Source organism: Artemia sp. Qi Xiang Cuo, chromosome 19, assembly GCF_049724085.1.
Source record: "Artemia sp. Qi Xiang Cuo chromosome 19, ASM4972408v1, whole genome shotgun sequence".
NCBI lineage: Eukaryota > Metazoa > Arthropoda > Branchiopoda > Anostraca > Artemiidae > Artemia > Artemia sp. Qi Xiang Cuo.
Genome location: NC_142812.1, coordinates 29,150,879 through 29,172,773, shown reverse-complemented (window position 1 = coordinate 29,172,773; position 21,895 = coordinate 29,150,879). Strand labels below are relative to the sequence as shown.

The 21,895-nt window shown below is 38.7% G+C and overlaps 1 protein-coding gene across 1 annotated transcript in view; it reads left to right on the top strand.

Moving 5' to 3' along the window:
- Positions 1–12,351: 12,351 nt before the first annotated feature.
- smo (smoothened, frizzled class receptor) overlaps positions 12,352–21,895 on the top strand; it is a 106,484-nt gene continuing 96,940 nt past the window's right edge. The window contains exon 1 of the mRNA XM_089105173.1: positions 12,352–12,469. The gene's annotated coding sequence lies outside the window, so the exon portion shown is untranslated. The remainder of the gene's footprint in view (positions 12,470–21,895) is intronic.

Below are 21,895 nucleotides of genomic sequence, written 5' to 3'. Positions count from 1 at the left end.
CAAAAGGGCTCATTCGATTGGAAATTGAAAGGCATAAGTAGTATGAGTATAAGGCTTTCAAATACATGCCCTCCCCAGTTTCAAAGACAAGCCCTTCCTTTTCCTATTGAGTTTCTATGACATATCCTCTGACGTCTCGGCAGCCATAGGGATATTAACACAGTGAAATTAACATATGATTCCTGATTACATTGATATTGTTTCTTGGTTATGTTTGATGGTTATTGTTGGTTAAGTTATGTTGATGTTGTTTGTTAGTTATTGATGCTTATGTTATGTTGATGTTGTTTGATGGTTATTGATGTTTATTTTATGTTGATGTTGTTTTATGGTTATGTTATGTTGATGGTTATGTTTTTTGTTGGTTATGAGTGTTATGTTGATGTTGTTTGTTGGTTATGTTTTGTTGATGTGTATGTTGTTTGATTTTTGTTGGTTATGTTATGTTGATGTTTTTTTATAGTTATTGATGGTTATGTTATGGTGATGTTGTTTCTTGGTTATGTTGTTATGTTATACTGAGTGTTATGTTGTTTGTTGATTATGAGTGTTATGTTATGTAATTTCAGTTAGCTATTAGTGGCCTTTCCCAGGCCACTCAGCGCGTCCCCAGGTGGCGGATAGGGGAACGTCCTGTAGATATGCAGGGCACCTCCCGGTAGGGAGGCGCGGACCAAGGGAGGACCCGGTCTCTGGGGGTCTTGAAATATAGCTGGAGCACCCACGTCTGGGGGCCATAAGTTCAGGCGGAGGAGGTGGAAGGACCCTCTGATGTGCACTGGGCAGGGCCCAACGGCGTATGGATACGTCCCGCCAGTCACAAACCTTCTCCCAGCACTGGGACAATTGCAGGTGATGCAGGACGCCAGAAGGGCGCATTATCGGTAGTAGATATAGCCGACCCCTGCTAGGGATGGAGAGGAGTGGCTTACCGCCGTCCTGAAATTAGCCAAGAAACCTCTTTTCCTATAAAATATGAAGTACAAACGATCAAGAACGAGAACCAATACTACCGCATCCGGGGCAACCGACGAAGTTACCGCGTCCGGGGCACCCGACGAAGTTACCGCGTCCGAGGCAACCGACGAAGTTACCGCGTCCGGAATAACCGACGAACTGACGACCCAGAATCTCCCTTTAACAGTGTTGAGAACTCCAAACCCGGAGGCTATGCTTTCTCCTAAATTTATTTTATATGTTGGAACCCTGAACGTTAGGACGCTTGCTAAACAAGGCAAAATAGATCTTGTCCTAAATGAACTAAACCGATATAAATGGGATATTGTGGGACTTTCCGAAACACATCTCCCTAGCACTAGCGAAGAAAGGATCGGCAACACTAGTCTGTTAGTGTCTGGGAGAACCGATGGCGTCCATTGCCAAGGTGTTGGCTTTTTGATGTCGACTAAGGCACGAAGATCCCTGATTTCTGTAACGCCTGTGTCAGAACGGTTGATTATGATACGAATGAAGGGATCCCCGATCAACATCACGATCATACAAGTCTACGCTCCTGACTGCAGCAAACCAGATGAAGAGTCTGACAATTTCTACCTTCAACTGCAAAGCTTAATTGACGCAGTTCCTAAAAAAGACCTTATTGTTGTCATTGGCGACTTCAATGCTATTGTTGGTAACGATTCTGCTCGAAATGAAGATTTTATGGGTAAATTTGGCCTTGGACGACTTAACAAGAGGGGCGAACGCCTCATTGAATTTTGCAGAGACAGTGATCTAGCCATTACCAATACTCTCTTCAAACATAGAGAACGTCGTAAGGTGACATGGACTTCGCCGGATGGAAAAACCCGAAATCTTATTGATTACGTGCTCGTCTCTAGGCGGTGGAAATCATCTGTGCTAGATACTGTCACCCTCGCAGGTGGCGATTTCGACAGCGACCATTCCCTGGTCATGTCTGCACTAAAGATACGCCTGAAATCCTCCTCAAAGCTGAATAATAGACCCGCTCGTTTCAACACACATCTTCTCAAAGACCCTCAAACTCGCCAAACCTACATCGATGAACTGTCTACTCAAATATCGGACCTTCTTTCTAACATTCCTGTAACTCTATCTAAAGAGGATATCGATAAACTGGTCACGGACTCCTCTAAGATCATCAGCAAAGTAGCGATGTCCACCCTAGGAACCAAAAAGGGTGATAAAAAGCCTTGGATAACAAATGAAATTATTTTATTATGTACTGAGAAACGAAAACACAATAACAGGTCAGACAGAGACAGCAGGGACAGATATAAGCAGTTGAAGCATGCTGTAGAAAAAGCCACCCGTAGAGCCCATCGCACCTACATTAAAGACAAATGTGAACAGTGTGAGGCTGATTTTAAGAGAGGCGATTCATACTTCATGTATAAGAGAGTTCGTGAGCTAACAAGCAAGAAAAGCCTCAGTTCTTGTACACTGCTAGATAAAAATGGCTCTCAGATACAAAGCACAGAAGGTATCCGATCGAGATGGATAGAGCATTTCAAAAAAAAGCTTAATCCTGATATCTTTCCAAACTCTGCTGTCCTGGACCTCTTGCCCGTTACTGTCTCAGATCCCAGCCCACCTCCTCTCCGTTCTGAGGTCGAAGATGCCATCCAAGCGCTGAAGACTAACAAGGCCTCTGGCCCGGACGGGATACAGGCAGAACTGCTGAAAGTCCGGTGTGAACCACTCATAGATCTTTTCCACAAGATTGTATCCGCTGCCTGGCAAAAGAGTCATTTCCCAACTTCTTGGTGCGAAGCCACAATTGTTCCACTACACATGAAGAGGTCAAAGGCAATATGTGATAATTACCGTCCTATTAGCCTAACAAGTCAAACTGCCAAGATCTTCACCCGAATTATACTCCAACGGATCAGAGCCGTGTCATCCTTAGTCATCCAAGAATACCAAATCGGGTTTCGCCCTGGGAGATTGACCGTTGATCAAATTTTCACTGTTCGCCAAATTTTAGAGAAATATCTGGAATTTGGTCGCGGCCTGTATCAGCTCTTCATCGACTTTAGGCAAGCATTTGACCTTATTTGGAGAAATAGCCTATGGCATATCCTCCTCCATTACAGAATCCCACGAAACCTAGTAGATCTTATCAAGGATATGTACTCAAAATTTGGGAGTCGTGTGATGACTAGTGAAGGTCTCACTGACAGTTTCCAGACTTCCGCAGGTGTCCTTCAAGGATGCCTTTTGTCTCCAGAGCTGTTCAACTTTTTCCTCACAGCAGTCTTATCCCTGGTAGAGACAACTTGTGGCACACATATAGGGGGTGTTCAGATAGATAAGCTAGCCTACGCCGACGATATCAACGAAATGGCTGAAACACCCGAGGATCTACAAGCCGTTCTTAACGACGTCTTCGAAGCCACTAGTTCTTTTGGAATGATCATAAATGTATCAAAAACAAAGGCTATGTGCTGCTCACGAAAGCCAAAGGATACAGTTAAGCCAGACCTGAAAATTAACGGAGAGAGTATCCAGTGGGTTGACGAGTTCCCTTACCTCGGTAGTCTGATCACCAGCGACAACAGTCCATCAAAAGACATCAAAAGACGTCTTGCCCTCGCGAGTTCCAGTTTCAAGGCCCTTATGCCCATATGGCGAAGCAAGGATTTGTCTCTGCGGCTTAAGACGCGACTTTTTGATACCCTGATCATCCCCATCGCAATCTACTCATGTGAAACATGGACACTGAAGGTAAATGACAACCGTCGACTTGCAGCATTTGAAACTAAGTGCCTCCGCCGCATCGGCGGGATCACTTACCTTGATAGAATCTCAAATTTCGAACTTCTCGAGCGCCTTAAAGTACAACAAACAATTCTCATGAAGATCCAGCTCCAGCGACTTCGATGGCTCGGTCACGTACAACGGATGAGTCGGTCCCGTCTCCAAAAAATCACCTTTGAAGGCCAAATTCACGGTTCTCGTCCTCGTGGTCGTCCCTCAAAAAGGTGGAAGGAAAACTTTGCACCTCACCGCCTCTCGGACCTTCTTCGCCTAGCAAAAGACCGTGAAGCATACAGAAGGCACATCCACGCCGTTACGAAGAAAAAGGCCCCAAGACGACCTTCAAGGACGGATGGGACTTAAGTAGTAAGTAAGTAATCACTTTGGACTATAAAAAAAGGCTCTAGTCCTTTCAATTTCCAATCGAATGAGTCCTTTTTGAAGTTTCTACGACAACTCCTTCGGTACAAAGTGCCTAAGACAAAAAAACTCGTGAGACAAAAAAAAATTATACATTGTACCCACATCGCTATTTACTTAGGGAGCAGTATTGCGCTGCCTATCATAGTGATTTATATTGTTTACGATTAAATTATTATTTGACTGCGTTTTTGCTCGTCTTGGTATTAATTTTAGCTATTTATTTTTATTTGAACCACTCCTCTTGTAGATTTTTTTAGTTATCATTATTAAGCCTATGTTTACACCGTACAATTTTCATTTTTCATTATTTATGGCCTTTGTTACAGGGGTTGTGGGGGTCTTGTCATCCCATAGGCACATTTTCAAAACCTCTCAACTATTTTGAATAGAATGACTAACTCCAAATTTGGATCAGATGTCTTAGGGCGCTATGGAGGGTAGGTTGCAAAAAACCTTGAAAGGGAAGCTGTTTGCATTTCAATTAATTTTCATACAAAAAAGATATCTCAAAATTTTGATCAAAAGTATTTAGGGAAAAAGGGGTGTGTGAGCTTGTTTTATTGCACTCTACATAAAGAAAGAAAAACGTGCAAAACTGGGGTTTTTATAGGCCAAATGAAAATACGGAAAAAACACAACAAAGCGAATATTTCGAGAGGACAAACGCCTCTCTTCTTTAGCACGAAACGAAATAATGTATCCAAGGAAAGTGCCGAAGAAAAAAAAAACAACAAAAAACAAGCGCGGAAAGTCAATGAGAAAAGAACCAAAAAAAACAAAATAAAAAACCGAAAACTTAAAAGATGAACAAAATTCAATAAAAGCCAAAAATTATAAGAATTAATACCAAATATCTAACAACCATAGAAGCGAGTTATTCGCTAGTTATTTAAGAAATTATCGTTGCACTCTAATCTTTTTGGTCGCTTAAAAATTGTACTAGAACTTTAAATTTCCGTTCTAATGAGCCCTCTCCCCATATTCTAGGACCATTGGCTCCATATGATCACCCCTGAAAAAAAAACACACATCAGTGATTTTTCTTCGGGCAAAAATTACAAAACTCCATATTTTTATAGACGGGAGTTTGAAACCACTATGGCATGGTTTTCTGATACGCTGAATCCGATGGTACAATTTTCATTAGAATTCATTGAGTTTTTGAATTTTTTCTTCCCTTTTTTGAAATTTGTGCAAATTTTCTCAAGCTCGTGGCTTTTGAAGTGTAGCATTAAACTTAATAAGTTTTATATATTTTGACTCAGCATAAAAAAACAGTTCTTTTGATGTATCTATTGTTATTAAGATTCTCGTGTTGGAGTTTTAGTTACTATTATGGCGAGTCATTCCTTACTAAAGCTTGTTACCATGTACTCTTTGATAAATACACTTTTCAAAATGTCCATTATTTTCAGTAAAGTAAAAATGGCACTCTAGCCTTTCAAAGTCTTAGAAGGCAGTAGTCGTACTTTTCTTTGTGGTAGTTTCTTTTCGTTTCAAGTTTGAATTGATTATTCATTTGAAATTTTCTTCGTTTTAGGATGAATTTATTCGTTCTTGGTAATTTTAGGATTTAATATCGCTCTTTACTTTTATTGAAAACATTTTCCTAATTAATTATTGAACATAATACGAAAAGTAACATCTCGTTATTTGTAAAGAGATATAAGGAAACGCAAGTGGTTTCGTTTTTTCACATTCAAACTAGCAGACTATTGCTTTTTTACCAAGTGATTTGAAATTCGATTGCAACCGTTCAAATACTGCTTTTCTTTCAAAAAATGTTTGTAAAATTTCTAAATTTAAGAAGTTGGGATTTTCTGTTTCTTTTTACTTTAGTATGTTCAATGCAGATTTGCCTTTAATCTGTTCACCAATAAAAATTCAGTTTTAACTTAAACCCATTAATGCCCAATAATAGATCCGGTTGGGCATTCATGCTGAATTTTTCCAAGGGAAGTCATTGGGGTGAATTTAGAAGCTATTAGTGCAAACAAAAAATCAGCACTTTCATCATTGGTGCTACGGTGTGTTCCCATTTGGGGACAATTTGCAAATCCTGGTTTAATCTTTATTTATCACCTTCGATTATAACGTAAGAAAAAGTAGCAAAAAGTACAAGAAAACAAGAAAAATTCGATTTTTATTCATGAAATGATTCATAAAAAGATTGAATGTGGGGTTTCACCTCCCAGTTTCGACACTGTAGACGTGTGTTCTTACGAAAACCTGTGCATCGGCCTTTCTTTGGAGCAGGCTCAATTATTTAGATAGCAGCCATCTTCCGAAAAATATGTATCACTCCAGAACCCCTCCCCCTCTGTTGACTGGCCAAAAGTCTAGTTGCTAAAAAGACCATCCACCTTTTTCTTAGTGAAACTTTTTCTACTCATGGCTTTGGCTACGTTGGGGACACCCAAGTCATTTGAATTGGACCAATATAAGCGTTCACTTGGAAGCTTATGATACCCAGACAGCATAGGCGCCCATAGGCTGAATTTTAGGGCTGGGGGGCTTACCTGGTCTAATTGGCACTTCCAGTACTGTATAATTGAAATATCAAGACAAAATATCAAAAGCAGTCCGATAGCGCTGCCTAAGTTAAGAGCGACGTGGGCCCAATATATTGTTTTGTTTTTTAGACCAGGTCACTTCTTATAGAAAGAAATGCCATAAGAGCTTCAAAAAGAGCTCATGGAGGGCAACCAGTTATAGTGCTTTTTTATGTTATAGTGTTAGTTATAGTGCTTTTTTAAGAGTCAAAGTGATCAGAAGGCAAATATAACCCCCCCCCCACCCACACACACACGTTGCATTTTCCCGAAACGTATCTGATAGAAATTTTAAGATGGCCATTTGTTGTAGTAGAAACTTCGAAAAGGGCTCAGTCGGTTGGTAATTGAGAGGGCTAGTGCCGTCTTTAATAGTCAAAAGTGAGTGGAGGGCAACCTTCCCCCTCCCACGCCCATCATTTCCCCAAACGCTTCCAGTCAAAATTTCGAGACAGTTATTTTTTTTACGTAGTTTAAAAGTCCAGAAATCATGTCTTTGAGGATGAGAACCCCCTCAAAGTCCTCAGGGCAAGGGTTGTAAGGTATGCCCCATGGGCATTTAAGGTTTTTATGGAAACGGTGGTTGTATAAACTTCAGAGGGGGCTCATTGGATAATGGGAAGTTGAAGAGCCATTTTTAAGATTCAAATTTATCGGAAGGCAGCTATACCCCCAACCCCACGTCATATTTCCCCAAATGTATCTAAAATAACTAAATCTAGAACATTCGCATTAACATGTTAACATGCTTTCGGCCTTTAAAAAATGATTGCTAGTTTTTTCTCGAGGACACACATAAAACCAAACAGTACCATAAGGAAACTAGAAAAAATTCCTAGCCCCTAGACCGATCGCTACTAACGGAAAAACCGATTGGTTTTCCTATAGAGCTTATTCGTTATTCCCTGATTTTGTGCGTGGTAACGTCGCAGCCGCCATTGTAGGACTGGCTCTCGATACCAACGATACTTTAAAGCCCAGCGCCCGCTAGTGCCCAAAGAACCCAAATTCATTAATACTTTAGCGCCCAGCGCCCAGAACCCACAGCTCCCAACTTCAAAAATAAATACTAGCATTACCTATACCTATAGCACAGCAAATTTATAGTCCATTTCCTCTTTAAATAATGGTTTAAAAAAGTAACATATCTAAAGTTCGGAAATCACAGATGGTGCGGGCATACACAAAAGAATTCTACTACTCACAACGATATATTCAATTTATGTCAGCAAGTGCCTTGTGTCGGCAAGGTGAATATGGCAAAGCGAGATCATTATCAATTACAGGAGGGGAGACTTTTCTTCTGTTGGCAAATGTATTTCGCAAAAAGGCAAGTTCCATTTTACAAATATTTAAGATATGTCATTCAGTCTTCGCTCCTTACAAATTCAAATGCTTTCATTACATACATGCGGACTTTGGCCTTGCTTGGCCCCTCTTGGGCTTATTATGCCATATACAACATTTTTATTAAGTGAAAAACAATGTCCCAGGAATTTACCATAAAATGTAATAGGTGCCCCACAGTTAAAAGACTTCGTGACTTTTTTATTCAACAAAACCAGTTGCCCAGCGCCCAAGAACCCAAACAAATATAGATCATATCAAGTTACAGGAGGGGCAATTTGACTTCTGTCGGCAAACTCATTTCACAGAGACGTACCAAGTTACAAGAAAGATTAGCTTTCGGTTATTCGAATATTAAAAATATTTCATTCAGTGTTGGGTTATACAGACATCTTATTAAATGGATAGCAGATAGCATGGGATTTTGTGATCTCGCAAGTTCCTTGCCCTTTTTCTTCTCCGCCTCCAGTAAACATGTTAATTTTGACGTTTGATTTCATTGAGATAAAGAAAGAAAACGAGCAAAAATGGGGTTTTTTATAGGCCAAACCCCATTTTTGCTCGTTTTTCTTTCTTTATGTGATGTCAGGCCAATGTGGTTTAAGAAATTATTTCATTGAGATTTTGAGAATTGTTATTTCATGTTGCAAGAAAAGACTTGGCGACAAGCTGAATTTGCCTTTACACAGGTATGTTATTTTTATAAGATGCTTTCTTCTGATATTATTTTAGATGGAGAGATTTTAAGGGGAATTTTCACCAGGTTGGAATTGTCTAGAGTATCTTTCCGTTGGGGGGGGGGGGGGGGGTTTCACGGGAGAAATTCTATCGGGAAAATTTTCTCCGGGATCAACTTTATACTAGGAATTGGGTATTTGCGAGAAAACTTTTCCACAGAGAAGGGGATTTTATGCATGATTTAAAAACAAACAGATATTCTTGCATATGAAAGTGCGCTACAAAAAAAAAAAATCATTCGAAATTGACCTCAAGAATTTTTCTTGGTGGAGTGGGGGACTATTTTACATGAGAAGAACTTTCCATGGAGGGGAGCCGGATTTCCCGCCATTATTTCGTAACCATCAGAAATCAAATAAAAAAACATTTTTTTTCCATCTTTCCATCTTTTTTAAATCCAAGTAATAGATCGGATTTAGAAAAGAAACTGAGTTTCTTTTTTAAACTTTAAATTCAGTATATGAAAAATTTTATCTGACAGGGAATCGAACCCGTTTCTCCCGCCTGACAGTGAGGAACAGCGACCAATGTACCACCGAGACGCTTACGGACATTATTTTAGAATCCATTATCTATTTTTGACGCAAGTAAATCCCCACAAAACTTGATATTTGGTTTTTGGAAAATAGGGAAGGAAGGATCGGATTGAGCTTAAATTTTGAGGATAAGCTCCCAGGCCCAAAGTCCAAAGCTCTTTTTTGATCCTGGGCGCTTGGACTCTGGAAGCTGAGGAGCTAAAGTATCAAATCTTTGATCCTGGAAACTAGATTCAGTTTCAGCTAAGGTTTATATTTACCTTTAAATCTGGTGCCCATGTTAAAGATCAAGTTATACTGACAATAAATTGATTATTTTAATATTTATTTGGCCGAAAATATAAGTAAGAATTATTTTTCACTTAATAAAAACACTGTACAGGGCATCATAAGCCCAAGCAAGGCTAACGCCCGCATGCATGTAATACAAACATTTTTAATTTATCAGAACCCAAAAATGAATGACATATTTGAAATATTTCTGAACGCCCAGAAGGAACCCAAAGTTGATCTCTCATGTAACTTGATATGTCTCTGCGAAATGTGTTTGCCGACAGAAGCCAAATATCATATCTAAAGTTAGCAAATCACAGATGGTGCGGGTATGCACAAAAGAATTCTACTAGTCACAAAGATATATTCAATTTATGTCAGCAAGTGCACTGTGTCGGCAAGGGACTTTTTTATTTAACAAAACCAGTTGCCCAGCGCCCAAGAACCCAAACAAAGATAGATCATATCAAGTTACAGGAGGGGAGATTTGACTTCTGTCAGCAAAACCATTTCACAGAGACATATCAAGTTACCGGAAAGATAAACATTGGGTGTTATAAGTGTTCAAAATACTTCATTCAGTGTTGGGTCTCATAGACATACTATTAAATAAGCACCAGATCGCCAGGGATTTTTTGAGTTTGTGAGTTCCTTGCGCTTTTTCTTCTTTGCCTCCAGTAAAAATAGCTATTTAAAGAAGAAAGAAGAATATGGTGTACCAAGGTAAAACAACTTAATGTTTGGTATTATAAATTTATACTTGGTTTTGCTTTCTTAAAGGAGTTACTCTTGTGTCAATACCTCTTTCTTGATGCTGAATTCTTGGTTTTCAAGAATATTTTTAAAGGGTTATTATTACGATTAAACAGCCCTTGGGTTTTATGAGTATTTTTAAAGAACTGGGACAAAAAGGCAAACTTCATTGCAAAAAGCAAGGTTTTAAGAAGGGCGCTACCCCCCTCCCCCCTTATATACGTAATAATTTCTGTTCGTTTTAAGTTTTGATGTTCCTCCTTACTTTCAGCTGAAAAAAAAAAAAAAATTATTTGATTTCTGATTGTTACGAAATAATGGCGGGAAATCCGGCTCCCCCTCAGTAAAATTCTTATGTGTATACCCGCACCATCTGTGATTTGCTAACTTTAGATATGATATTTGGCTTCTGTCGGCAAACACATTTCGCATAGACATATCAAGTTACAGGAGAGATCAAGTTTCGGTTCTTTCTTGGCGTCCAGAAATACTTCAAATATGTCATTCATTTTTCGGTTCTGATAAATTAAAAATGCTGGAATTACATACATGAGGGCGTCATCCTTGTTTGGGCTTATGATACACCATACATCACTTTAATCAATCAAAAAATAATTCATGCTGATGTTGTCAACCAAATAGATATTCAAATAATCAATTTATTGTCAGTATAATTTTATTTTTAACTTGGTCATCAGATTCAAAGGTAAATAAACACCAGATCGCATGGGATTTTGCGAGTTCGCGAGTTTCTTGCGCTTTTTCTTCTTTGCCTCCAGTAAAAATCGCTATTTAAAGAAGAAAGAAGAATTTGCTGTACCAAAGGTAAAATAACAAAAATGAATGAGAAGGTTGCAAGTGGTGTTTTCCTTCCTCACCTGAAAATTGCAATGGGCGAGAGATTATTTAATAATTTATCTATAATGTCTGCTGAGTGAAATGCCATAATCATGGCATTAGAACACCTTAAGCAAAACCAACCTTTGATCGCAAATTCGAGTAATAGTATCATCTAGTCAGACTCTCTATCATGCCTTGAGTTGCTTGCCTCAGCTCCTCAATATAAGTTGGACATTGACACTTATCATTGTCTCAATATAATTGATAATCTTGCTTCATGTGGCATAAAAATTTATTTTCAGTACATTCCTAGCCACTCTGGCATAAGTGGTAATCATCAGATTAATGAAATGGCAAAAAATACTATAAATAATGACCAGCCAAGTGGGAAGCCAATCCCAATTAGAGATGTCTACTAATGGCGCCTATCAGATATTAATTTTGGCAAGATTAATCCTACCCTACCCCCCTTTCGCAATAAGCATCTTTCTAAAATGTATAATAGAATTCGTTCTGGAACAAATAGATTAAATTTCCTTGCATTCTCATATAAACTTTCTAATTCAAGTGGTTCAAATCCCCTGTCCCCTCTTTGCATGCATTGTAATGTGAATAATGAAACAATTGACCATTGCCTATTTGACTGTAATATGCTGATGTCTACACAACATATCTTGCTTTGTAAACTGTTCAAATACTTCAAACACCACAAAATCTCACTATCAGCCAAGAGCCTAGCCAACTATACCTGCACACAGAGCACAGAAACCGATATCTATCATCTTATACTTGAACTCCTTGAGTCAAAAGATCTACTGAAAGATATCTGAGAACATCTAATAAATAAGGGACAACCAAGACAGTAGCTCTGTAGCCCACAGAGTGAAGCAAAAAGAAGAGGGCTAAATAGTACCAACTGAATAGCCCGCCTGCTGTGAATTAGAAGAAGAAGAACTTAATATTTGGTTTTATGATTTGATGCTTGGGTGTGCTTGTATTTATCTTCCAAGTTGGGAGCTGTGGGCGCTATGGGTTCTTGGGCGCTAAAGTAAATGTTTTGGGTTCTTGGGCGCTAGTGGGAGCTGGGCTTTAAAGTATCGTTGGTGCTCTCGATCACATTCATCGTTTTCGGCAAGAAATTCGAATTTTAAATATGCTTCTTTGTTGACATTTCAGAAGAAGAAGTTGCCCCAAACATAAACGTTTTAAAGATTGATAAGACAGCATAAAAAAAGGGTGTCATAGATTATGCTAGTAAAATAGAAGGTATAATTCTAGACAAGTTACTTATAGCTGTCTTGGAAAAGGGTTTGGTTAGGACAATGAAACTTGCAGTAATGAATCTAGGGCCAAAAACACACTCTGGGAAGGTAATGTGTAGCTACTATGTTATCTCTCTTCTGATTCCTGAGTCTTAGAAATTTGCCTACTTGACAGGTCTAGGCTCTGCCTATGGGAATTTTGACAAAACAACATTAGCCTAGGCCTATACCCTAATTTTCAGTTTCTTTTTCTTGGGCTTTAGTTTCAAAAATGAAATTCCTATTATTTTAGTAGAATTTTAAGAAATATCAATGTTTTTTTTTAATTTGGGAAATGTATATGCAGATTTTTAAAACTCTTAAATTGGGATTAAGTGAAGTTGTGAAGCTGGAAATAATTTTCATGTAATTCATTGAAGCTGAAGATCTGTTTGTAAGATTTCATTATTATAACACAATAATTTTTATAAAATGTCAGTGCTCTATAGAGAGAGAAAAAGTAGAGATTGGTAGCCTACTTAAAAACATGAGTGCCCCTAAGGGAGGGGGGCTCCAGGCCCCCTGGCTGTATGATGCTGCCTTATATCTGTATTAATTTAAAACAACTTTTTCCACAAAATAAGTGATTGTCAGTTTAATATACCCATACTACTATCTATTCCTTAAAGTCTTAAATTTTTTCTAGGCCTATTTATATAATTAAAAAGGGAAAATATATAAATATATTTAATATTTTGATATTATAATGTTGTTGTTTATAATATTTTAAACAATATTTTGTTTTCAGTGAAGCACAAATTATGTTCTGGCTGAGATTGTCTATGACTGTGGATTGTCTGTTTAATATACTTAGCCTATACTGATATTCATTCCTTAATGTCTTTAATTTTTTGTATTTATTTAAGTAAAAAAAAGTGAAAACATTTAAGCATACTTTGTTTTCAGTAAAGTGCAAATTATGTTCTGATCTTGAGAAGGCATGGGGGTTTCATCTTTACTAATGTTAATTTTGGCTCATTTTGAGTTTGACTCAGCTATTTATTCTGATTTATGTTTGTTTTGAGTTTCATTTATTTATTGATACTGATTTGTGGTAGTTTTATGCTTAGAAAATTACTTGACTTCATTCCTGCTCTTTTTTTACTTAATGGAACTCTTTGCTTTTCTTTGAAAAACTTGTTTTATGGAAAAAGTTTATTTTAAATTAATTTCTGTTAGTTTTTTATTGACATAGTCATTTTAATGAAAAAAATTATATCTTTTTTTTTCTACAAGAATTCATAGCTTGGCTTGCTATTTGTATGTTGGGACCTGAAACAAGTTGACCTGAAAAAATAAAACTTAATATCATTCCAAAAAAATTCTATCCATGCTGTTTGACAACCTGGATGCACTTATACTCTATTTATTTATTTAAATTGTAAGAGCAGAAGTAGAAACAGTAGTAGCCCCAAAAGCTTCAACTTAATACCCCCAGATGTTCTCAATATATTGCTGCAGTGTCTTATTGGCAACTGCAAACACAGTGCTTTTTGATTTAGTTTTAAAGTAGCATTTAGTTATATAGCATAATAGTCCAATTGCATAATTTTGGGGGGTTGACATGCCCAATATCCCTAAAGACATAGCTGCTGGACATGGGCGCCCATATGGGGGGGCAGGGGGGGGGGCTCTTGCCCCCCCTGGCTGTATGATGATGCCTTATTTTTATGTTTTTGTTCTGAGATTTCTATTATATAGCATTAAAAGTAGCAATTAGACAAAGTTTGCCCTCCCCCCTGGAATTCAGCTTATGGGCGCCCATGCTGCTGGACCATTCTATTATTTTGAGCAAAATAGTTGTCTCAAAATTTTGACTGGATATGTTTGGGAAATAAATTGGCTTGAGAGACAGGCTGATTGCCCTCCAATCTCTTTTTACTCTTAGAAAGGGCACTAGAACTTTTAACTGTGAATCAAAATAGCTTCTTTAAATGTTTCACTTATATTTTTAGCTACTATTGCGTGGTGCTGCCTATGATATTGCTAATTGGAACTCACCCTCAATGCTTCCTAAAGGTTTCACCTTAACATCATAGTTCCAGTAACTGTAGTGGTAGTATTAAAAGTATACACATAATGCCTTCTGGCTAGTTCAAAATCCCCCACAGCCTACTCTTAAAGTTCTAACATAATAATATAAGTTGTTCTTAAGATACTGCTTTGTCACCTTTTTGAAAGTCCACATGCTCATAGTTTGTTTTGATGTAGTTCAACATCTGCCTAAATATTTCTTAAGTTTATTACTGAAGACATTGTTATATTTTCTTTGGACTATTGGTTACAATATGGCTATCTCACAATTTTGATTGAACGTGTTTAGGGCAAAGAGGATATGAGGGTGGGGTGGGTGGGGCTATTTTCTCTCCATCATGCTTGACTCTTAAAATGGAACTAGAACTATATATTTTCAATCAAATGAACCTCCTCTAAAGTTCACATGACCCCCCCCTCATAAAAACCTTACATGCCCCTGGGACAAAACTTACAACCCTTACCCCTATACTCTGGGGGATTGTGTCAACCCCAAAGGCTGTATCTTGAGATCTTTGGACAACTTCTGAACACATGGCTATATGACAAATTCTATTGGATGCATTTGAGGAATATATGACATGGGGGGGGTATAGCTGCTTTCCAGTAAATTTTTTTCTTAAAAATGGCACTTAAACTTCTTATTTCCAATCCAATGAGCCCCCTCTGAAGTTTATACAACCACCATTTCCATAAGAACATTATATGCCCTTGGGGCATAACTTACAACCCTTGCCCTGAAAACAAGGGGGGGTCATCCTTGAAGACATAATATCTTGACTTTTAAACTACATCAAACAAAATAACTATTTTGAAATTTTGATTGGAAGTGTTAGGGAAAATGATGGGCATGGAGGGGTGGATAATTGCTCTCTAATCACTTTGACTATTAAAGAGGGCACTAACCCTTTCAATTTTCAACCAAATGGGCCCTTTTTGAAGTTTTGATGACAACAAATGACCATCTTAAAATTTCTATCAGATGTATTATGGGAAAACACAACATATGTGCAGGGGGAGGGTATTGGCCCTCTGATAATTTTTACTATAACTTACCACTATAACTTCTGATTACCAATCCACTGAGCCCTCTCCAAATTTATACAACCACAATTTCTAAAAAAAAAAAAAAATTATATGCCCCCAGGGCATAACTTACAACCCTTGCCCTGAGGGCTATGGGGAGAGAGGGGGGGTTAGTCCTCAAAGACATAATTTCTGGACCTTTCAACTACACTGAACAAAATTGCTATCTCAAAAATTCTGATTGGATGTGTTTGGGGAAATGACTGGTGCAGGGGGGGCTGCTGGTTTATCTCCAATCACTTTTGACTCTTAAAAAGGCCAGTAGAACTTCTGATTACCAATCAAATGAGTCCCCTCCAAGGTTATGACAACATTTTCTATAAAAAAACCTTATATTGCCCTGGGGCATAAAATACAACCCTTGCCCTGAGGGTTATGGGGAGGGGTGTTTTCCTCCTCAAAGTCACAATTTCCAGAGCTTTAAACTAGGCTGAACAGAATGACTTACTTACTTGACTTAAGGCTCCTGCCGAGGGTTCGGCGTAGAGAACGATGATACTAGGCGCCTCCAGGTTGACCTATCGCTTGCCAGGATCGCAGCTTCTTCCACCGGGATGTGGGCTTGGGTGAGGAATTCATCGGCTTTGTCTTTCCACCTAGTGGGTGGGCGTCCTCTGGGTCGTTTCCATCCGTGTAGGGTGGGATCGAAGTCAAATGCGACCCGTGCTGGGGCGTCGCGTGGCATGCGAAGGAGGTGGCTGTACCACCAAACAGTACGCTGGGCAAGCTGCGTTGAGAAAGGAGTTTGAGCCGTACGTGATAGGAGAGTCTGGTTGCTAACGAGGTCAGTCCAGTGAAGTCTTTCAATTCTTCGGAGATGTTTCGTCTGAGCGACATCGACGGCGCTGAGGATAGATTTGGCAGCTGGCCGCGTCTCCGCTCCATACAGCAGGACGGTGCTGACTGACGCATTGTAGATGCGCATTTTGGTAAATTGGCTTATGTTTGGCTTTTGCCAGATGCTGCTAAGCCTCCCAACAAGTGCTGAGGCCTTGGCAATTCGAGATGTAAGCTCTTTTGTGATCAAGCCATCATTCGACAGAATAGATCCCAGGTAAGTGAAGTCTTCAACCACATCTACTCGGTTGCCTCCGATGTTGACTTCCTTTACAGTAGAACAGGACGTGGGGGGGCTCAAGGAGCATAACTTTGGTTTTCTGCCAGTTGATCTTCAGTCCAACTTTCAAGGCTTCTTCTGAGAGCACCTGAAGAGCTTTGGTGATCTTTTTAACGGTGCTCACAACTAGCGCTATGTTGTCGGTAAAGTCAGCATCAGAGAGTACCCGGTCTCCGAACTGATGACCGAACTGAAGGCGATTCATCGTGCTGGTCATAATATGGTCTGTGACGCAATTGAAAAGCTCGGGAGTGGTGGCACAATCTTGCCGGACGCCAGTCTTTACTGAGAATGTGGGACTGCGTCTTCCATTGACTTTTACGCAACTCTTCGTATCATCATACAGATTTTTAAAGAGTTAGCAATATTTCTTGGGTAGACCCGTAGTTATTATTATCGGCCAAAGTGAACGGCGATCAACAGAATCGAAGGCAGCCTTAAAGTCCACAAATGCGATGTACACTTTTTGGTGGAACTCCCGCGTCTTCTTGATCAACTGGCGCATAGTAAACATTTGCTCCATTGTCGACCTGCCGGGCATGAATTGGGCTTGCTGGGCTCTTCTCTTTCTACGCAAAAAGGTGGAACACCTGTCCAGGAGTGACATGGCGAAGAGTTTACCGGGAACGGAGAGAAGCGTGATCCCACGATAGTTAGAGCAGATTTGACGGCTGCCCTTACGTTTCCAGAGCAGCAGTAGTATGCCAGCACGCCAGTCGTTCGGTATGCTTTCCATCGTCCATACAGCTGAGAAGATTTGCTGGAGCCACAAAATCATTGCTGCACCCCCATACTTGAGGAGTTCTGCAGAAATGCCACAGACACCGGGGGCTCGATTATTATTTAACCGTTTTATAGCATTTTGGATTTCAAAGGTGGTAAACGGTTGCGATACGAGGTAGGAAGTAGCCTCGGGTGTGGTCATTGCTGCTTCAATCAGATCAGGGTCGGGATGAGCAACTGCCTCGGAATTCAGAAGCATTGAGATGTGACTGCTCCAGGCAGAGAGTGGGCCTGAATCGTCATCCGGCATGCTTCCGTCAGCAGAAAAAACACGACTCACGGTGGAAGTCTTCCCTTCCGTCAGCTCGCGGAGGTGTTTGTAGAGGGAGCAGGTGTCTCCTTTTCTCGAGGCATCTTCAAGATCGCTGGCTTTCTTGTCGACAAAGGTTTTCCTATCACTGTGCAGTAGGCTATTGCGCAGAATGGGAATGAACAGAATGGCTATCTCAATATTTTGATTGGATGTGTTTTGGGAAGTGATTGACATGTTGGGGGGGGGGGGTTGCTGGTTGCCCTCCGTGAGCTCTTTTTGAAGTTTCTATGACATTACTTTCTATAAAAAGCGCCCTGGCCTAAAAAATAAAAAATAAATAATATATTGTGCCCACATTGAACTTTACTTTAGCAGCACAATTGCACTGCCTATTATATTTTGTCTTGAGATTTTAATTATACAGCATTGGATGAGATTTAATTATACAGATTTAATTATACAGCATTTTCTATTTAATTATATTGCTACATAATTTAGTAACAACCAGTCAGGTTTCAATGTACTACTACTGCTACTTCTAACAACTCACTGCAGCACCAAGCTGCCAATTGCATCAGATCAAAACAAATAATACATAATTAGAATTGCCATGGCCAAAAACCCTTAAATGAAAGGAAAATTACTTTTTTGCATGGATAGTATTGACAGCTCTTCTTTTTTGTTTTCTCCACTGCTAGCAGTGTACTCGAAAAGATTAATGGCTGATTTGAAAGGAAATTGCTAAAAAAATTTATGCTGTTGTAAGTACCAAAACACAATGTTCATTCAGAGTTCATGGTGAAAAGACCTGTTTTGGATTCAAACCTATTGCAAAGTATTATATCAATGCAGACGAAAAAAATAGCTTTCTCCTGGATTATAAACAAACCTGTGTGGCAAGTTTTTCTTTAATGAACTTAGTGTACTATTATTCAGCGCTTGTCACCTGACCATCACATGTACCTGAGCATGGTGACCCGCTAAAGCGAAAATTAGTAATAGACTCAATTTCTGGTCATCAGCTGGTGTCCAGAGTGCGATCAACTAAAAGCAGTGGACAGTGAATATTGAGAAATCTGCAGCTGAAGATTTTTGCAAATCAGCAAAGGAATCTCTACCTGGTTCTAGTGTGAAAGTTTTATTTAAAAAACACACTGGTGTTATTCAAGAAGTTCCATCTGATTTTGACCTTGAAATGCTACAGAACCAGTTTGGTATAATTGGGTCTAGTTGTTTTGGAACAAGCAAATTGGTTAAGCTTGAATTTGCAGACGCAATTACTAAAGGATCATTTGTGCGAAATGGTGTTAAGGTTGGGTATGAAAACTTCCGTGTTTATGAGTTCAAGCAATTGCCAAAGTGTTGCTTCAAGTGTTGTTCCCCTGGGCACTTGGAAAGTGCATGTACTAGTAGCACTTCCAAGTGCGCTTGTTGTGCTGGACCGCATTTATCTACAAACAGTGATTGTTGTATGGAATCTCTGAAATGTGCCAATTGTGGAGGATCTCATCCTTCTTACAGCCTACAATGCCCTGTGATTAAGAAGATCACTGATAAGGTCTATTCTCAGAAATTAATCCGGACATAAGTATAGTCTCATTTAATATTAATGGACCAAGAGGCAAGGACTTTTTTATTGATGATCTGTATGTTAATTACGACGTTGTTTGTCTCCAAGAACATTTACTGACTGTCTTTAGCAAAAATTTTCTGAGACAAAGCAGTGATCACGTTGTTTTTGTGCATCCAGCTAAAATTACGCGTCGCCGCCCTTCTGGCGGTTTAACTTGTGTTTTTAAAAAAAATATTTCTGGTGCGAGTCCTGTGCTTTTCCAATCAGATGACACTTTTCTTGCAGTGCGTTTTGGTAATATTGTATTAATTAATGTGTATCTGCCATATAATGATTGTTCTATTCGTTCACTTCAGAATTTCTCTTGTGCTTGTAATGGTCTTAAAACTTTAATTCAAAAGATATTGGATAACAGGTTGCATTTTGTTATTGCTGGTGATTTTAATACTGATCTAGTTTCTGATAATGTAAGGAATGGTCAGCTTTTTGATTCTCTCCCGGCTTATAATATTGTTTGGAAGTCCCATGATTATACATATATTCACCATTCAGGTAGTAAATCAGACATTGATCGCGTTATTTGTTCTGCAGCTCTTGTCTGCTTGCCAGTTACAGTTCATTTTAACGAGAATGATCTTGATCACCTTCCGCTCTCTTTTTGTTTATCAAAGTCTGTTGTTTGTTCTGGGAGTATGTCTAAGAGTCGTGATGTACGTTCTAAATGGTTTTATAAGCCTGATTGGATGATGCAAATTTTTCTGTTTATCTTATAACATTGTCTTCACTTCTAAGTACGATTTATGTTCCTTATCAGCTTTTGCAGTGTAGTCAGAATTTTATTTATGCTAAATATGAAATAGACCGATATTATCATTCTATCCTCTCTGCTATGAAAGAAGCTGAAAAAATTTCTGTCCCAGTTAAGCAAATCCAAAAGAATACTCAAAAGCCTCTTTGGTCACTTGACCCTAACCTTAAGGCCTGTAAAAATAATGCTAAATTTTGGCTAAAAATTTGGACAGATTGTGGTCGGCCTAGGTCCGGTAATGTTTTTCTTATTAAACAGAAAACTAAATTAGAATTTAAGAAGTATCTAAAAAGTGTCCAATACCAAGGGCTTGATTTTCCATCTTTGCCTAAAGATTGGCAGAAAGTAATTAATTCAAGTAAAACAGATGATTCTGATGTAAGTAGTAAAGCTATTCCACCAAGTTCTTGGCATGCATATTATTCGAAGATATTCTCCGTTTTGAATTATTCTGTTCATAGAAAGTTTGGTGAAGCGTTTGTTAAAATTGTCCCTAGATTTCTAAGTCAGCGCTTTGTTTTGCCTATATCACATTGTGAAGTTTTGAATGCTTTGAATCATCTTAAGTCGAAGTCTATTGATGATGATGGTATCTCTAAAAAGTATCGAACTCCCCATTGCGCTGAACTTGTGTCACATCTTGCGCTTTTGTTTCAAATGTGCTTGGCGTCTTCTGTCGTCCCGGAAAGCTTTTTGTGTGGCAGCGTGACTTCAATTTTAAAAAGAGGTAAACCACCAACAGATTGCTCTTCTTACCGTCCAGTTTCTGTTTCTTGCAATATTAGTAAGGTCTTTGAGTATATTCTTTTACCTAATTTAACTCGAAATATTTCTTTCTTTGGTGAAAATCAACTTGGTTTCAGACCTGGTGTGGGGTGCCAACATGCTCATCATGTCCTTTCTTCTATTCTACTTTCTAATTCTTCTAAGGGTAAAGGCGTATACCTCTGTACACTTGATCTTTCAAAGGCTTTTGATTCTGTTGTTCATAACCAGCTTTTCTTTTCTTTGGCTTTTTCTGGTGTTAATTTTTCGGTTATTTACCTTCTACGGTTTTGGTATTCTAATTCTTACCTCTGCCTGAAATCTTCTCCTGAAACAACTATTAAAGTGCTTCGTGGCGTTAGGCAGGGATCTGTTTTATCACCAATCCTGTTCAAAATTTGTATTTCTACTGTTCTGGAAAAGATCTCAGGCACTTATTTTTCTGGTTCTACTGATATTTCTTACATTGCCTATGCTGATGACATTCTGTTGATTAGTTGTACTAAGTCTGCTCTTTCTTCGATGGTTTCCTTAGTTTCTCAGTCTTTCCTAAATATTGGTCTATCCCTGAATCTTGACAAGTGTGAATTCTTATCTTATAATCTGTCTTCGCCTTCTCCTCTGGTATGTAATGAATTTTCTGTACTTTGTGTCTCTTCCTTTGGGTGGCTTGGTATTACTGTTTCTAATTCTCTAGCTCTCTTTCGTAAAAAGATCGTTACTCATTCAGTAAGAATAACTTAGTTCAGTAAATCAAAAATTTTAGCAAACCGTGGAAAATATGGCACACGAGCTATTGGGCACTTATTCTTGACTTTTTCTGATCATTATGTACTTTTTTTTTTAGATGTTCATTCTGTTCTCAAGCTAAAGAATTTGAATAAGATTAAAGTTACATATTTCAAATTTTGCAAATTTCTTCTTTCTCTGCCGCCATGGACTAGAAATTGGTATCTAGTTAAAAATTTCTAT